Raw genomic sequence first — 18,258 nt, forward strand, 5'->3', positions numbered from 1 at the left:
GCTGTTTCGGCCTGATCATTTAAGAGCTCGAATCACAACAAATCCAATCATTATAAAGAGCCTCGGCTGAACTGCGCTGCCACGGCTCTTTGCTTCAGACTTGACAAATTGATCATTTGCTCAATAACCCTTACAGTCAGAAGAGCAGAACTAGCTGGTAACGCAGTGCACATCGCTTCCACTGGGCTTTAGTGTATTGTAAAGATGCCGTTCCAGCTGATTTACTGAAGACAGGCACATTTCTTCTGTGTTGTTGACACATTTATCTGGTTAGTCCTCCGTCTGCTGAATCAGGAGATCACGGGACTCTTAGAGCTATTGCTTTCGGCCGCCAAACAAACCTTTTTAAATAAACAGAATGAAAAAAAAAAAAATCACATTGCTGCTAATATCTGGAATTTGTGGTTTAATGTTAAATATATGCATTTCAAGCATTTAGCAAGCAATTAAAAAATAAATTAAACTAAATTGTTGTGGATCAGTATAGTTTGTTAATGTCTCTGAAAGAGTCTCTTCTGCTCACCAAGGCTGCATTTATTTGATTACAAATACAATAAAAATTGTGAAATATTTTTATTATTTAAAATAAGGGTTTTCTATGTGAAAATCTAGTAAAGTGTAATTTATTCCTGTGATCAAAGCTGAATTTCAGCATCATTACTCCATTCTTCAGTGTCACATGATCCTTCAGAAATCACTCTAATATGAGGATCTGATGCTCAAGAGACATTTGTGATTATTATCAGTGTTGAGAACAGTTCATATTTTTGTGGAAACTGTGATGCATTTTATTTTTCAGGATTCTTTGATGAATAGAACAGCATCGATCTTCTCAGAAATGAACAGTTAACAGCTTTTCTTGATGGGAAAGTCAAAAATCACACATTTATTTTTCTTTTATTTGTATAAGGGCTGCACATTGTTCCCAATCTGTTGCATTAAAAGCATCAGGCCTTTTCCAAATAACCCCCGTGGTCTGCAGGTGAACTGTGTGATAAAGGGAATCTTTCCTGAATTATTCTAAGCTAAATAAACCATTCCTTTGAAGCCATTTGGCTTGTCCGTCTAAAACACGGAACATCAGCTCTGGAGAACCCGAACGCCAGATGTCTGCTTCTGTCCAGAGACGGCCCGTCTGTGTCTGTGCATTAATGAAGCTGGACATTCATATTTGAATCTGATGGAGACCATATGCTGCCCGATAATATACGACATATAGCATTGACTGAGTCACATCTGGACGTGATATCATGACGCTGTCGCCACCTCCAACAGTGGAGCGATTTAAGAGCAGTTTCTTACTTTACTTTACTTTACTTTACTTTAATTTACTTTACTTTACTTTACTTTACTTTACTTTACTTACTGACGGAGAGAAAACGCTGAAGGGAACGAGTGATCAGGAAGTTCAAGGTTCACCAGACCTCTATTGAAACTATGTAAAAAACACAGGATTATAGGCAAATTATGCAATCATATGCAAGGCAAGGCAAGTGTTTGTGACTGATACTTTCTTTGCACATTAATAATGCACTCTGTGCTTTGGCCATTACTCAAAAGAAGAAGAAGAACAGTTTAAGAGATATAGTGATGTATTCATTCTCTAATTGTCCTCCTCAAATAGACTGAGAGTTCAATTCTAGCTGTAATCAAGCAGAGGACATGATGAAGCAATCTGACGGTTACCGGGAGATTAATAGTTAGTTGATTTGTACACTTAATGCTCTTAAGAATATGGGTGTTTCTTGCTTTAAATAAAGCCTTCGGTTTAATGCAATGCATCATAAAAGTCAAATCCACCAGTTTGCATGAATGAACTTCAAGAATAATGCTTTTACAACAAATGATCCATATTACAGTAACAAAGACTAATGAAATCCTCATTCTTTGACACAAAGGTTCAGTGGTTCGATAGAGCACTCTAGGGTTCTTGACTCGCTTTTAAATAACGCTTTATGCCAAAAAGGTTCTATGTAAGAAGAAATGTCTTAAAGGATTGCATGATACGTTCATGTTTAATGCGTTATTGCAATATTTAAGTACTACTAATAAAGTATATATATGAGCTGTTTAATTCATAGAATTTAATTAAAACTACAAAATAAAAAATAAAAAAATAGTGCTGGGCAACGATTAATCGCGTTTAATCGCATCTAAAATAAAAGTTTTTTAATCGCATCTAAAATAAAAGTTTGTGTTTACATAATATAAGTGTGTGTGTTGTGTATACCTCTCCTTGAACTGCCACCTTACCGTGGTGGAGGGGTTTGAGTACCCGAAGGACCCTAGGAGCTATGTTGTCTGGGGCTATATGCCCCTGGTAGGGTCTCCCAAGGCAAACAGGTCCTAGGTAACGGGTCAGACTAAGAGCGGTTCAAAAAACCCTTTATGATGGATCTAAATTCGAGGACCGTGACGTCGCCCGGCATGGCGCAGCCGGGGCCCCACCCTGGAGCCAGGCCCGGGGTTGGGGCTCGTATGCGAGCGCCTGGTGGCCGGGCCTCCCCCCATGGGGTCCGCCCGGGTTCAGCCCAAAGGAGCGACGTGGGGCCGCGTTCCCGTGGGCTCACCACCTGCAGGAGGGACCGTAAGGGGCCGATGCTTAGTGGATCGGGCGGCAGTCGAAGGCGGGGGCCTCGACAATCCGATCCCTGGACACGGAAACTAGCTCTTGGGACGTGGAACATCACCTCGCTGGTGGGGAAGGAGCCTGAGATTGTGCGAGAGGTGGAGAGGTACCGACTAGAGATAGTCGGGATCACCTCCACGCACGGCTTGGGCTCTGGAACCACACTCCTTGAGAGAGGATGGACTCTCTACCACTCTGGAGTTGCCCATGGTGAGAGGCTTGGCTGGTGTGGGTTTGATTATAGCCCCCCAGCTCAGCCTCCATGTGTTGGAGTTTACCCCGGTGAACGAGAGGGACACCGGAAGTAAGGGATGCTGTCAAGCTGAAAAAGGAGTCCTATCGGGCCTGGCTGGCTTGTGGGACTCCTGAGGCAGCTGACAGGTACCCCCAGGCCAAGCGGACTGCAGCCCGGGAAGTTGTGGAGGCAAAAAATCGGGCCTGGGAGGAGTTTGGTGAGGCCATGGAGAAGGACTACCGGCTGGCCTTGAAGAGATTCTGGCAAACCGTCTGACGCCTCAGGAGAGGGAAGCAGGGCCCTACTAACGCTGTTTACAGTGGAGGTGGGCAGCTGTTGACCTCAACTGGGGATGTCGTTGGACAGTGGAAGGAATACTTCGAGGATCTCCTCAATCCCACCGACACGTCTTCCATTGAGGAAGCAGAGGCTGAGGGCTCAGAGGTGGACTCGTCCATCACCCTAGCTGAGGTCACCGAGGTAGTCAAGAAACTCCTCGGTGGCAAGGCACCGGGGGTTAGTTAGTTAGCGTCCTGATCACCCTAGCTGGGTATGGACGACATCCTCTGTGATGCATTTCCATTGTACTCGGTCCATTGCCAAGGTTTGAATATGTTCTTGCCAATCCCGGTCATATTTCTTTCTGCTCAGTCCAAAGGGCACCATAATAAAAGACTCAGCAGTCTTATAAATGTATCTTTTTGTTGTTGTACGAACGCCTCCTTTGGGGCGTTTCCAAGAGGGTCCAGGGGTGGCCATAAAGGTTAGTAGTGGTAAGCGACTATTTTGCATACGTAAGACATGTCCTATCCATTTCCAGCGACGCCGGGTAAGTACAGAGGACAGGGGCTCCTTTAGCCCACAGCGTTCTCGGACCTGTTCATTGGAGATGAAATCAGACCATCGGATTTTTGCTATGCGTCTCAGGCAACGGTGGTCGAATATTTCCATCCTTTTTTTTTGGTCGATTTTCAAGGGCCATGTTTCAGAGGCATACAGCAGTGTCGCTCGAACTATAGCACAGTAAATTCTTGTTTTTGTCTTGATACGAATGTCACGTCTGTTCCAAAAATAATTCAATGCCGCAAAGATTGAGGAGGCCCTTTGTATTCTTGTTTGGACTTCTTCATCTGTATTGCCTATTAGGTTAATGTTGCTTCCTAGGTAGGTGAATGAAGTGACATGTTCCATTGGTTCATTTTCGATGGTTAGATTATTAATGGAAGTTGTAGGGTCAATGTTAGCAGTTATGTATTTGGATTTTTGAGAATTTAGCTTCAGACCAACAGGATGAGATCCGCCCTGAATACCTCAAGTCTTTGGATGTTGTGGGGCTATCTTGGTTGACATGCCTCTGCAGCATCGCATGGCGGTCGGGGACAGTGCCTCTGGGATGGCAGACCGGGGTGGTGGTCCCTCTTTTTAAGAAGGGGGACCGGAGGGTGTGTTCCAACTACAGAGGGATCACACTTCTCAGCCTCCCTAGGAAAGTCTATGCCAGGGTTCTGGAGAGGAGAATTCAACCGATAGTGGAACCTCGGATTCAGGAGGAACAGTGCGGTTTTCGTCTCGGCCGTGGAACACTGGACCAGCTCTATACCCTGTCCAGGGTGCTGGAGGGTTCATGGGAGTTTGCCCAACCAATCCACATGTGCTTTGTGGATTTGGAGAAGGCATTCAACTGTGTCCCTCGCGGCGGCCTGTGGAGGGTGCTCCGGGAGTATGGGGTCCGGGGCCCTTTGCTAAGGGCTGTCCGGTCCCTGTACAACCGGAGCAGGAGCTTGGTTCGCATTGCCGGCAGTAAGTCAGACTTGTTCCCGGTGCATGTTGGACTCTTGCAGGGCTGCCCTTTGTTGCCGGTTCTGTTCATAATTTGTAACTAGGGGCCAAAGGGTGTCAGGTTTGGGGTACACACGATTTCGTCTCTGCTCTTTGCGGATGATGTTGCCGTGCTGGCCCCTTCAGACCAGGACCTTCAGCATGCACTGGGACGGTTTGCAGCCGAGTGTGAAGCGGCTGGGATGAGAATCAGCGCCTCCAAATCCCAGGCCATGGTCCTCAGTCGGAAAAGGGTGGCTTGCCCACTTCCGGTTGGTGGAGAGTTCCTGCCTCAAGTGGAGGAGTTCAAGTATCTTGGGGTCTTGTTCACGAGTGAGGGAAGGATAGAACGGGAGATTGACAGACGGATCGTTGCAGCTTCTGCAGTAATGCGGTCGATGTACCGGTCTGTCGTGGTGAAGAAGAAGGAGCTGAGCTGCAGGGCGAAGCTCTCGATTTACCGGTCAATCTATGTTCCTGCTCTCACCTATGGTCATGAGCTTTGGATCATGACTGAAAGGACAAGATCCCGTATACAGGCGGCTGAAATGAGCTTTCTCCGCAGGGTGGCTAGGCGATCCCTTAGAGATAGGGTGTGGAGCTCGGTCACTCGGGAGGAGCTCAGAGTAGAGCCGCCGCTCCTCCACATCGAGAGGGCCCAGCTGAGGTGGCTCGGGCACCCACCGGGAGGAGACCCCGGGGAAGACCTAGGACACACTGGAGGGATTATGTCTCCCGGATGGCCTGGGAACGCCTCGGTGTCGCCACGGAAGAGCTGGAGGAAGTGTCTAATGTGTTGTGTGTAATTATTTAGTATATATAAATACACACACATGCATGTTTATATTTAAGAAAATGTGTTATTTATATATTAAATATTTATATATCATATAAATTATGTAGTATATGAGACAGTATATCATGCAAATATTTCTTAAATATATACATGCATATGTATGTATTTATATACAAAATAATTACACACAGTACACACACAAATATATTATGTAAACACAAACTTTTATTTTGGATGCGATTAATCGTGATGAATATGACTTAATATGATTAATTAAAGCTAAATTAAAAAGGTTCTACATATGAAGAGCCCTTTAAAGTTCCACACAGAACCTTTTCTTCTAAGAATGAATGTTACGTTTCAAGTTCTAATTTAACTGTTTTCATGCATTCTGTTTTAAAATCAAAACTGTTCAAAGTTCAGTTCAATTAAATGACTGTCATTATTCTGAAGATCAGCATTTTTTTCCCTGAGAGAGAGAGAGAGACAGAGAGAGAGAGAGAGACAGAGAGAGAGAGAGAGAGAGAGAGAGAGAGAGAGAGAGAGAGAGAGAGAGAGAGAGAGAGAGAGAGACAGAGAGAGAGAGAGAGAGAGAGAGACAGAGAGAGAGAGAGAGACAGAGAGAGAGAGAGTCACATGCATCAGAAGAAGGATATGATTGGTTGAACTGCACGCATGAGGGGAAGCTGGAATTAAATAGAAATGTAAAGACTTTAAAAGGAATGCTTCAGTTTAAACGAGCATGAACTTCTGAACCTCGTCTCCACCTGACACGATCTGTTTCCCCCTGACATATTACACGGAGAGCCTGTTGCGAACCACAGTTGTGACTCTGTTGTGTCTCAGTGCGACTGTAGAACGGGAATATTTCAGATCAGTTACTCGGGAATGTCTGTCAGTGGATCCTGAATGTTCCTCACTGTTCTCCAGTGTCCTTTACAGACTATTAACAGCTTAGGCACAGCACAGCAAACTAGTCTTATTAAATGCACAGTATAATGTCCAAAACATTAGTGTAAGGGTCGCGTAGGCTACAACACGTGAAGACTCGTTAGAAGAAAGTGTTCGATGTGGAACCTTAAAGACGCTTCATATGTAGAACCTTACAGGAGTTACAGGGATGTGGTTTAAATTAATACATTTTATTTTAATACATTTGTATTACATATTATGAATTAAACTGATCGTAAACATACTTTATCGCTAAACAAAAATTGCTAAATTTTTGACAGAAAATTTGTTTAGTTTTGTTAGGGTTTTTTACTTCATCGGAATGGGACAAAACTTAACGTAAAGGTTTTGGGACTTGTAATGTGAACAAAAATAGGGTCCTATAAAAATAATCACACTTTGTGATCTTCATGGTCAAGAATGAGCTCAGTTTCCTCTAGTGGAGGCGTCCGGTACTGCGCCCACACACACTCTTTCCTCTAGTGGAGGGGTCCGGTACTGCGCCCACACACACTCTTTCCTCTAGTGGAGGGGTCCGGTACTGCGCCCACACACACACACACACACACACACACTCTTTCCTCTAGTGGAGGCATCCGGTACTGCGCCCACACACACACACACTCTTTTCTCTAGTGGAGGCGTTCGGTACTGCGCCCACACACACTCTTTCCTCTAGTGGAGGCGTTCGGTACTGCGCCCACACACTCTTTCCTCTAGTGGAGGCGTTCGGTACTGCGCCCACACACACTCTTTCCTCTAGTGGAGGCGTCCGGTACTGCGCCCACACACACTCTTTCCTCTAGTGGAGGCGTCCGGTACTGCGCCCACACACACTCTTTCCTCTAGTGGAGGCGTTCGGTACTGCGCCCACACACACTCTTTCCTCTAGTGGAGGCGTTCGGTACTGCGCCCACACACACTCTTTCCTCTAGTGGAGGCGTCCGGTACTGCGCCCACACACACTCTTTCCTCTAGTGGAGGCGTCCGGTACTGCGCCCACACACACTCTTTCCTCTAGTGGAGGCGTTCGGTACTGCGCCCACACACACTCTTTCCTCTAGTGGAGGCGTTCGGTACTGCGCCCACACACACTCTTTCCTCTAGTGGAGGCGTCCGGTACTGCGCCCACACACACTCTTTCCTCTAGTGGAGGCGTTCGGTACTGCGCCCACACACACTCTTTCCTCTAGTGGAGGCGTTCGGTACTGCGCCCACACACACTCTTTCCTCTAGTGGAGGCGTTCGGTACTGCGCCCACACACACTCTTTCCTCTAGTGGAGGCGTCCGGTACTGCGCCCACACACACACACACTCTTTCCTCTAGTGGAGGCGTCCGGTACTGCGCCCACACACACACACACTCTTTCCTCTAGTGGAGGCGTCCGGTACTGCGTCCACACACACTGCGCCCACCCACACACTGGATAATTTCACTTTTTTCACTTCAGCAAGTTTTCTTTAAAAAGTTCAAAGCATTCAAGATTTATGACAGCTTACTTTGTAAATGTCATTTTCATCTCTATGCTCAAAAAGTGGTTAACAGGTAATAAATGGATTATAACTACTGCATAAATATAACTTGGTACCATAAAATAAAATATTAAACAAAAAAAAAACAATTTCCAAATAAAATATAGTACATTCATTTCATTTCATCTCCACGCAAAGACCACCAGATAGTTAAATGTGAAAATATTATCCAATCATTTAAGACATTTCTCCTAGAAGCTTTTCGGCATAAAGTGTTCTTTAAAATGGAGTCAAGAACCGTAGAGTTCTGGAACCAGTGGATTGTGAATATTCAGTGTAATTCCTTGCAGTGTCAGATCAACTCTTCTGAAACAGTGTTCTCCAGTGTCCTTTATTAACAGCTTAGGCAAATACACAGGCCTCATTAATTCCACTAATCTCCAAAACAGTTGTGCAGCATTTCACGTGCGTTGGGTTCGGTTGAGTTTGGCAAGATTTGGCCTGTCGCTGCATTCCCTCCAGCAGGCCAACGCGCGTGTGTGTGTGTGTGTGTGTGTGTGTGTGTGTGTGTGTGTTTGTGCGTGTGCTGTAGAAAAAACCCATTCAGCCCTTCCCTCCAAGACTGTTCCTGTAAAGCCGTGTGTGTGTGTGTGTGTGTGTGTGTGTGTGTGTGTGTGTGTGTGTGTACGTGCACTGACCACCGAGACACAACTATACAGTCAAACCAAACATTATCCACACACCAGATATCATTTTTTATATATTTCTACTAGTGAGTGATCAGGACAGTATAGTTCATTTCTGTAAGTGAGGAGAGCAAAATAAAGTAAACTGAGACATATTATACCCAAATATTCTTCATACAGTGACTACCAGTGAAATCTAAAAAAATTTGGGACCAGAAATGATTCCTCCACTTTGAGCTGATGATGTTTTGCTGAAGTGTGTTTTCTATAATTGCTAATGCTCTTTTTACACACAGACTGAACAACATGAAGCATTGCTTGGTCACTGGTTGAGCTAAACTGGTATTATCTAATTGTGGAGTTAAATTTAACAAATGTTGAAGGTGTCTGAATAACTTTTGGTTTGACTGTACATTTATCTGAAGTACAGTCGGAGGACTAGGGTTTTACATGCATGCTTGCAAACACTCTCCGATCTTATACAATCCTCATTTCATGGAAAGCAAGAGGCCTCGGTGTGTGTTTTATTGGTGTGTGTTCCTGCTGACTGGCGGGTGTAGTGGCAGCTCATTGATCTTTCATCAGGTCAGGAGCATTCGCAGTTTTATGGCGGCTCACTGGAGCCTGTCTATGATTGTTCCCAGTTTCCTCAGATTGTTTTGCTTTCGGTAAAAGGCTCTCGAACTCCCAAGGTGAAGCGGAGACTACTGACATTTCACCGAGAACAAAACAGGTTTGCACTGTCGGTAGGTGAAGGGACAATAGCATGTGGATTATTTGTGCATAAGTGTGTGTGTGTGTGTGTGTGTGGGCATGCCAGAACTGGATTCTAAAAAGAGTGTAAAACGTGTCAAACCATATAAGGCTTCTAAAGCACAGCTGACTAGATGCCATGATAATTTGACTGTTCTTTGCTATTGATGTTTCTAGTCGGCATTAAAGGGAATTTGCACAATTTTATCCTCTATTGTGTCGTATATCCGAGAGAAACGCTTCTGGAACAAGAACAAATGTGGGCGGGGCTTGATTGTGTCTGTGAGGAATTGATTGGCTGGTTGGATGGTTCTGGTTTGCTATTGGCTGATCTCATGTGAGTGACAGGTTATAGCCCCGCCCTCGTCATCAGAGAAGAGATGCTGCAAGAGGAACTGATTCTGATTCAAGATTATTAACACTATAATGATGCGCTCCCACAAATCACTGCAGTATTCCATAAAAACAAGATCCATTTTGATTTCATGGTGACTTTAAAGTGTGATTGGCACACATATGAAATATCACATAAGAATTATATATATTTGTGAGAGTGCTGCAATGCAAGGTAATCTGGACACACTGACACCAATATCTCGGTGCGACTGGTTCCCAGTCTCAGGGGTCGAGAGCTGAAGACGGGAAAGAAGACTCACTCTCGAGCATCAGATCAGTTTTCACTGAACCCTGAATATTTCATGCAGCAAGCCTTACAGTAGAAACCCAGATGGGCTATTGAAATGGAAAAGCTACATGTCCATAACTCACACCCCTCCTTTCACCCAAAGGGACAAGTTTCAAGAATGATGTCTGGATCATGTTTCTGGTCACACCAGGCATGTGGTTTATGTAACCTCGAGTCTCTGAGACAGCAGAACATACAGAGATGTGGTCGCTACGCTGTTATGGTTATGATGATGCAAAGAGTTATTATAATAACGTTGAAGAGTGGATGGAAGGTGGATGTGATAAAGGGCGCGGGAAGTTTGATTGTATATCTATAGCCATATTTCATCCATATATTGATATATTGACCCAATTTACAGAAGAAATTAACATTTTTACGATTTCTATGTATATTATTGTATAGTAGCCTATCGTATATTAAGTGCATTCAGTTGTATGAACTAATTTAAGTTATGTATTTCTAAATGTAAAGGAACAGCACTATTTACAGAACTGAAATCAATGAAAACATTATAAAATAAATTAAATCATAGACGGGAACTTCGGATGAGAATTAATTCACTTAGTTGTGGGTTTTTTTTTTTACTAGATTTTTTAAGGATTTCACAAAACCTCGGTGTTGCAAATGCGACTGTATTTGAATGAATGAATGAATGAATGAATGAATGAATGAATGAATGAATGAATGGCGATTTATTTTGTTTATTTATTGATGCGAATATAAGCGCAAAGTCCGATTAAAATCTGCGGTTGTTGACCTGAATGAATCCAGTTCTCCATGTCATCGGTCACTGCCAGAATCTGTTTAATGCAGGCCGAGACAATGAGGCAAAACTGACCTTCACATGACAAACGCACAAAACCTGTTTAATGCCTGAAACCTGTTGATATTCCTGACTGAGAAGCGGCTTATTTTCCCGGCATCATTTCGGCTGCACGTCTAATAGACAACTCATTTTAAAGATAATAATATTAACAATCGGAGGTTAGACTACTATGGGATTTTCCATAATTCCCCTTGGATGACGCCTAAATGTTTAGCACAAAAACATTAAAGCTTATGAGACCTAAAACTTAAATGTCCACGCAAAGGAAATAGTGCAGAATTATCAGCAATTAAAGGATGAATCTAAATGGGGTGGAAATACATCAAACAATGTTCAAGTGAAAACAAAAAAATATTCTGTGCAATTTATTAAACCATAGTTTCAATATCTGTGCGGGTTTTTTTTTTTTAATTTTCAGACTGTCTTATAAATATGCATAAATATTTAAAAGTGCACTGCATGTGAGCCGCGTAAATCACACAGTCCGTTTTAATCATGTTAATTGTTTTCGCTTCACTGAATGATTTCAGGTTTGAACCGACGACGTTAGATGACTGTAAATTTCACGTAAAACAAATATACACTTCCTATATCAACACATTTAAAATTTTGATTTTTAAACCTACTTTTTAATTGATTAAAAAAAATACCTGTAGCACACGACAGATATCCATAAAATGAGAATATGAACACTATCGCACATGAGTATAGAGTTTGCATTAGTAAATATTGAAGACTTAGAATGCACATGACACGGAAAGTTTAGATAATAATCGTTTCTCAAATTCTGTGCAAATTGTTTTTATCTGGCATCATTCCCATATAAAAAAAAACAAGGATTAAAATAAAGAAGGCTGCGTCATAATCGACAATATGAAAGATATTCCGTGTTCATGCTGGATCAGATTAGTATCTTCTAATGCACTTATTGTTTTCTGCAGTCAAAGATGTTTCCTTGAGGAACAGAGGGAAGTCTGTCATAATACGCCTTCGCTGGCCAACTTAAAAGGCTTGTTGAGAAATGACTCTCAGTAACCGGGAGTGTCTTGGGTCCAGTGACCCGCATCGGACTGCAGTCTATAATCTCATGACATAAAACACTTTCCTCCGAGAGCACAGACGCGCGGGACCGGCAAGTATATGGAACAATGTTGGCGCTTTTTAATTCCGCTTTACTTCAGTTGTTGGTTTTGCGTTCGCTGAGGTTCGCTTTTATCGTGCATGTGAAAGTGGCGTTTTGCTGATTATTTTATCATGTTTAATCCGGATTTAGGGTGAAGTAGCTCACGGGTTCCAGACAACCTGGCTCCAGTGGTCTAATCTATGGGCTGACGGGCAACCAGACAGGTGTAAATCTCTTTGACAATCTTTGCTTTTTGATTGCAGGAGTCATATCTGCAGGGTAGGGATCTGAAATGGATCATTAAAATGTGTTGCTTGTTTGCTGATGCAATATCCAGACTGCTGTCGAGACGGTGTAATAAAATCAGAAGTTGAAGGTGAATAGGCTGCTGTATTGGATTAGCCGGCATTAACAGCCTAAATGTGTTCACTATTTAAAAGAGTGTGCGTTCATTGTATTATTTATGAATTATTAGATTAGAATATTAATTTCTGAAGGCGGACAACAACATTAAATAAACACGTCATCACAGCAACTTTTGAAATCAGTCGTTTTTAGAGAAGCAGTTTTAACACCAACTGGGAGTTTACGACTATACAGCAAACCATTAGCAACACCCTAAAGTATTTCAGAAGTTATACTGGATTACACAATCACGCTGTTAACTGCGTATCGTTCATCTTTATGGACTCTAAACAGAATATGCGGCAGACACTTCCCTCGTTTACTGATTTCTGTGCACTGTTTGCTTAGCCTGGGTTTCGTGTGTGTGTGTGTGAGAAAGAGAGAGAGAGAGAGAGAGAGAGAGAGAGAGAGAGAGAGAGAGAGAGAGAGAGAGAGAGAGAGAGAGAGAGAGAGAGAGAGAGAGTTTGGTGCCACGTTTGATTAAGGCTTGCTCCCAAAAGATGGCGATAAAAATGAGATAATGAGGTCCTGTGATTTGCGTTTTTCCCATCATGGACTCGAGCTGTCGCCAGTTCACAGAAGCACACTGTACACAGGCACAGCGATACTCACTTCTCATTTAACACACACAAAAGATGATCCCCAACAACCGGACGAACCATATAATGTTCACCCTTATCCAATCGCGACTAATTAACTGGAATATCCCACCTTCCTCGTTAATACAGCGACCAATTAATGTTCTATGTATGTCAAAGGTGCACAGGCCACAGTCGGTCTCCGAGGACATTTGTGAAGCCTCTTTGTGGGCCATGGATCTGATTAGTTCATGACCCGGTGCCGAGAGGTCACGGGCTCTTCGCTGCCTCGGCCTGACAAGCAAAATGTTTCCTAATCGGATTTTAATTGGTTTGCTGAATGGTGCTCTGGGTGTTTGAATAGGGTGAAATCAGAGAAAGTATGAATTTGTCTGTTTTGATTTGAGAGTCAAACACAATTATGACGTGTCATAAACCCACAGGTGGATGATGAGAGGTCCATAAATTACTCTGAGCTGAAGCACTAAACAGAACTTATTCCTTCATTTAGTCTACGCAAGTTTCCCCAAAATCATATGGGATGTAAACCTGTCGTTCTTATCTTTCTCCGTGCTTGTTTGTTATTAGAGACAGGCACGAGTATAATGATCGTCGCAAAGCCAGTGCACAGACAGCACGGGGGAAAATAAAACGTATTGCTTAAAAAGTAGACATTTGAACTTCGCAGTGTGCCGATTTAAAGGATAGCTACATGTTGTTTAAAGCAAGCATCTGATTCAAATAGAGAAACTATATTAATAATAATTATAGTGATTTCACAAGAAAACAAACAAAAAGAAAATTCTCAACAAGACCGTATGGGAGTGTGCTAAACTATCGCTTCCCATTCTCTTTAAGATCACAATTTTCTTAAATTGTCGCGTTAAAATTTGCTCCAGTTGCCCGATAATTGCAGATCTCAATGCAGGATAAATCTCCAGATCTCCTAAAATTATCCATATCACCTGCACGTATTTTACGAACGAGCTGTACGATTCCATACAATGTGATCATACAAAAACCCAGGAATGAGATCGTATACGAATGTGTCCCCAATTTTCAAAAAACGGTTAGGAATTTCCATGAGCCTGTTTTTGGCAATTTGCTTGTTTTGTAGTATATCAACACCTTTGATTTTGATTTCTCCCGTAAAGAGGCTCTTATGTTCTGTTCTGTTTAGTGTAGCCAAGATTTAATAAGGCCATTTCAATGTAGGCTAAATTAAGTTTCTGAATAATAAAATTGACCTTTGTTTGGCTTGGATACCGCCATGAAAAAAACTCTAGGCTACAGTGTCCTACACAGTTTGTGTGTGTGTGTGTGTGTGTTTTGCTTACAGTTGTTGAAGGAATTAAAACACTCTGTATCCCCCGTAAGCGTGTCAGTGAAAGCGAGAAGTCTTCAGCACCAGCTCGCCTGTTTATATTACACGTTTAGACGAGTGAAGTTCTTTCTTTAGTTCACTTCATCTTATTTGCCGCTTTCTGCTCCAATCAGCTCGCCTGGACTCCGAAACACTCCCCCTCTTCATGCAAAACATCTGTGGGAACGTTAATAGATGAAAGCTCAAAACCGCAATCGACTTCCTTTTGTTTTCAAGAAGTCACTTTGCGTCAACCGGTTACAGAAAACAGAAAACCCTTCAAAACCCCGAGCGTTTGATATAAACTGCGTTCCCAACTCGCCTCACAGCGGATCCAGGATCATCTGGCCATAAGGTTTCCCATTCCTACAAACAAAGTGCTCACGTTATCAATTAAAATGAGAATCTTCAAGAAACTTTCTTTAAATACTTTAGACTTTATTACAGAATCAATTGTAATATCTGTGTGCACGCTTCCGAGTGTGAAATGTGAATGTTATTCTGTATCTACAATTGTTTCGTAAATATACATAAGCATCCCCAGTTGTCTAGCTATACATAAAGAGGGACTATATTGTTGTACTTTTGGAAAAGGAATAAAAGTCCACAAATATTGAAACATGTAGATTATTTAATGGTGTGGACAGTAATTGGTGGATACCTGTGTGACTGCATCAGATTTATTGGTGTTTTCATTGATGGACAGATAGTTATACTGGAGATACCTGTGTGGCAACTATCTAATCTGACTGAGATCGTACAATACAACACACAGTGATCATGAATATGGTTATTACAGCCTCACGAAGCTTCATTACAGAATGAATATAACAGGAGTAGATGCTTAAATCAGTGCAATAATTGCAATGTGTCAGAGACAGAATCCCGTAAAAGAACATTTACTTCACCATTCAGTGTGGAGAATGTATAGCCTTCTCTTGAAATTCATATTTAGTTTATCCATAATTTAGTTTTCTTGAACCAGTTGCTGACATGCATGGGAGAGTTCAGAAGGATTTATATTCCAGCATATGCAGAGATTTTGCAGATCATAAAACACAGACCAACATGTATTTTTTTCTTTTAAAATGGTGTGAAGAATTGTGCATGGAGCGCAGCCACAATTACTGAAATATGATAAGTTACATTCTCAAATATCTGCACATATTGAGCAAATGTTGGGTACACGTTCATAAAATGAAAATATGTGCTCTAAAGGAAAAGATCCTCACCACAACATTACAGTAGCATTCATTAAATAGAAATCTGCTAATGCTGGAAAGAAATTCAATCTCGCAGCCTTGCAGTGAATTTACAAGAGTTTCCCTGCAGTAAATCCCCGATCCCTCTGAAGCTCCACGTGTGCGGCACAGGAGGCCAGATCCGAACCCGCAGACCCTCGGCTCATCACCCCGTCCCAGGGCGTCAGGGTTTGGCACTCGCTTTCGGGACGCTGAGATGAACTCTGGGACGTTGATGTGTCCAACAGAGAGGCATGGAATAGGCCTAGTAGTACATAATATAACTTTTTGTGAACTCATATTTTTTGAGAGGCTACTGGGATATCATTCTAAAATGACCCCGGGACCATTTAAATGAATTAATTAAAATGGTGCAAAATTTTCATTTGCGGCCACTTAGAGGAACTAATTGATAACCTATATGATTTAAAATCTTGTTATTTGCTGTGTAATGATTTGTCAAAACATCAAGTGTTGTAAACTTGTTATAAAGCACCACATGACATGATATGGCTGTCTGTGTGTGTGTGTGTGTGTGTGTGTGTGTGTGTGTGTGTGTGTGTGTGTGTGTGTGTGTGTGTGTGTGTGTGTGTGTGTGTGTGTATGTGGAGGAAAGTCTCTCTGTGTGTGTGTGTGTGTGTGTGTGTGTGTGTGTGTGTGTGTATGTGTGTGTGTGTGTGTGTGTGTGTGTGTGTGTGTGTGTGTGTGTGTGTGTGTGTGTGTGTGTGTGTGTGTGTGTGTGTGTGTGTGTGTGTGGAGGAAAGTCTCTGTGTGTGTGTGTGTGTGGAGGAAAGTCTCTGTGTGTGTGTGTGTGTGTGGAGGAAAGTCTCTGTGTGTCTGTGTGTGTGTATGGAGGAAAGTCTCTGTGTGTGTGTGTATGGAGGAAAGTCTCTGTGTGTGTGTGTGTGTGTGTGTGTGTGTGTGTGTGTGTGTGTGTGTGTGTGTGTGTGTGTGTGTGTGTGTGTGTGTGTGTGTGTGTGTGTGTGTGTGTGTGTGTGTGTGTGTGTGTGTGTGTGTGTGTATGGAGGAAAGTCTGTGTGTGTGTGTGTGTGTGTGTGTGTGTGTGTGTGTGTGTGTATGGAGGAAAGTCTCTGTGTGTGTGTGTGTGTGGAGGAAAGTCTCTGTGTGTGTGTGTGTGTGTGTGTGTGTGTGTGTGTGTGTGTGTGTGTGTGTGTGTGTGTGTGTGTGTGTGTGTGTGTGTGTGTGTGTGTGTGTGTGTGTGTGTGTGTGTGTGTGTGTGTGTGTGTGTGTGTGTGTGTGGAGGAAAGTCTCAGACTTGAATGACTTCAAGGTCAGCAAGACTGAAATATTCTCTTCCTAAATATAAAGATGTTGCACTGCATATACTCTAAAAACTGCAGGGTTGTTTCAACCCAGATGTGGGTCAAATATGGACAAACCCAGCCATTAAATTAAAATGTTTAACCCAAAGTTCCATATTTGACCCAAATTTGGGTTAAAACAACCCTGCAGTTTCTAGAGTGTAACACTCCAGTTCTAAGCAAAGACTGCTGTGTGCCAATGGGATAACCCTGTCACCGGGGAACTGCTGAACTCCGGAAGAATGCGAAGGATTTGCCTGTTCATTCCTCCCAGATTTAGGAACCGGTATTATGTGATACTGCATCGAGAATTCATGCTTTTGCTGACTGACCTGTGCATCTCTTAGACCTCAGTGACACTTCTTTGCTCGATTTGTGCAGATATTTGAGCATTGATTGATCAACAATGCTCAAATATCTGCACAAATCGAGCAAATGTTGGGTTCACGTTCATAAAAGTGACTGGACTAAACTCTATCTTGAAGTTAAATAACTTGAGTTTAAATGAACTTGATCACTGAAGGAAGAAAGATACCACTATAACACTGACTCCTTTTCACTAACACCTTAAAAAGGAATTGAATTAGAGATGATTATTTAAAAATGTATTAACTCATGCAAAAACATAGAAATCAGCAGATCAAGTCGGAGGAGCAGCGATGAACACAGTCATTTATGTTCATATATAGCTATTTATATACGCACAACATAGAGCTTTTCGACATGTTTTGGAAAGATTGCAATTTCTAGAGTAAATCAATCAATATTAATAAATAAATAAATATACATTTTGATAGGATCACATTCACAACTATAGCGTCACACAGAATGCGCGTACATGTAGCGGAAATAGTATTTCTAAATCCCAGTCATGCTGATTACTTTAAATAAGGAGTTTATGGGAAATCAGTGTTATTTTCATTAAGCAATCCGACATCAGCACTATTGTACACTACACACAATATAGTAAAAATGGACACGGACGCATAGTATCTAACTAAATATCTATGCTTTCATTTAATTATCTTTGCCTATAGCTAAAAAAAACAGACTTATTATTGAGTCGTTGTTTCTTAGACCCAAAGCAAAACAGACAGATGTGCCTCCTGAGATGACAGTGACAGTATTTGTCCACTTGATGAAGGCTGATAAACCTCACTGGTCCACTGATCATCGAGTCTCTTTGCAGGCGCTGTTTGACTGACCACGAGCCTCTGTTGTTTACGTGTGAATTAATCCCGTGTTTGTGTCGGGCGCCGGACAGGACAGATGCGCTATCAACATGTCTGAGGCATCTACACACACACAATTGAGCAACACACTGATAATCAGTGAAAACAACAGCTCTGTTCTCATTACACACTGATTTT

This window comes from Rhinichthys klamathensis, unplaced genomic scaffold (assembly GCF_029890125.1).
Source record: "Rhinichthys klamathensis goyatoka isolate OS25496 unplaced genomic scaffold, OSU_Roscu_1.1 h1tg000815l_1, whole genome shotgun sequence".
Classification (NCBI taxonomy): Eukaryota; Metazoa; Chordata; class Actinopteri; order Cypriniformes; family Leuciscidae; genus Rhinichthys; species Rhinichthys klamathensis.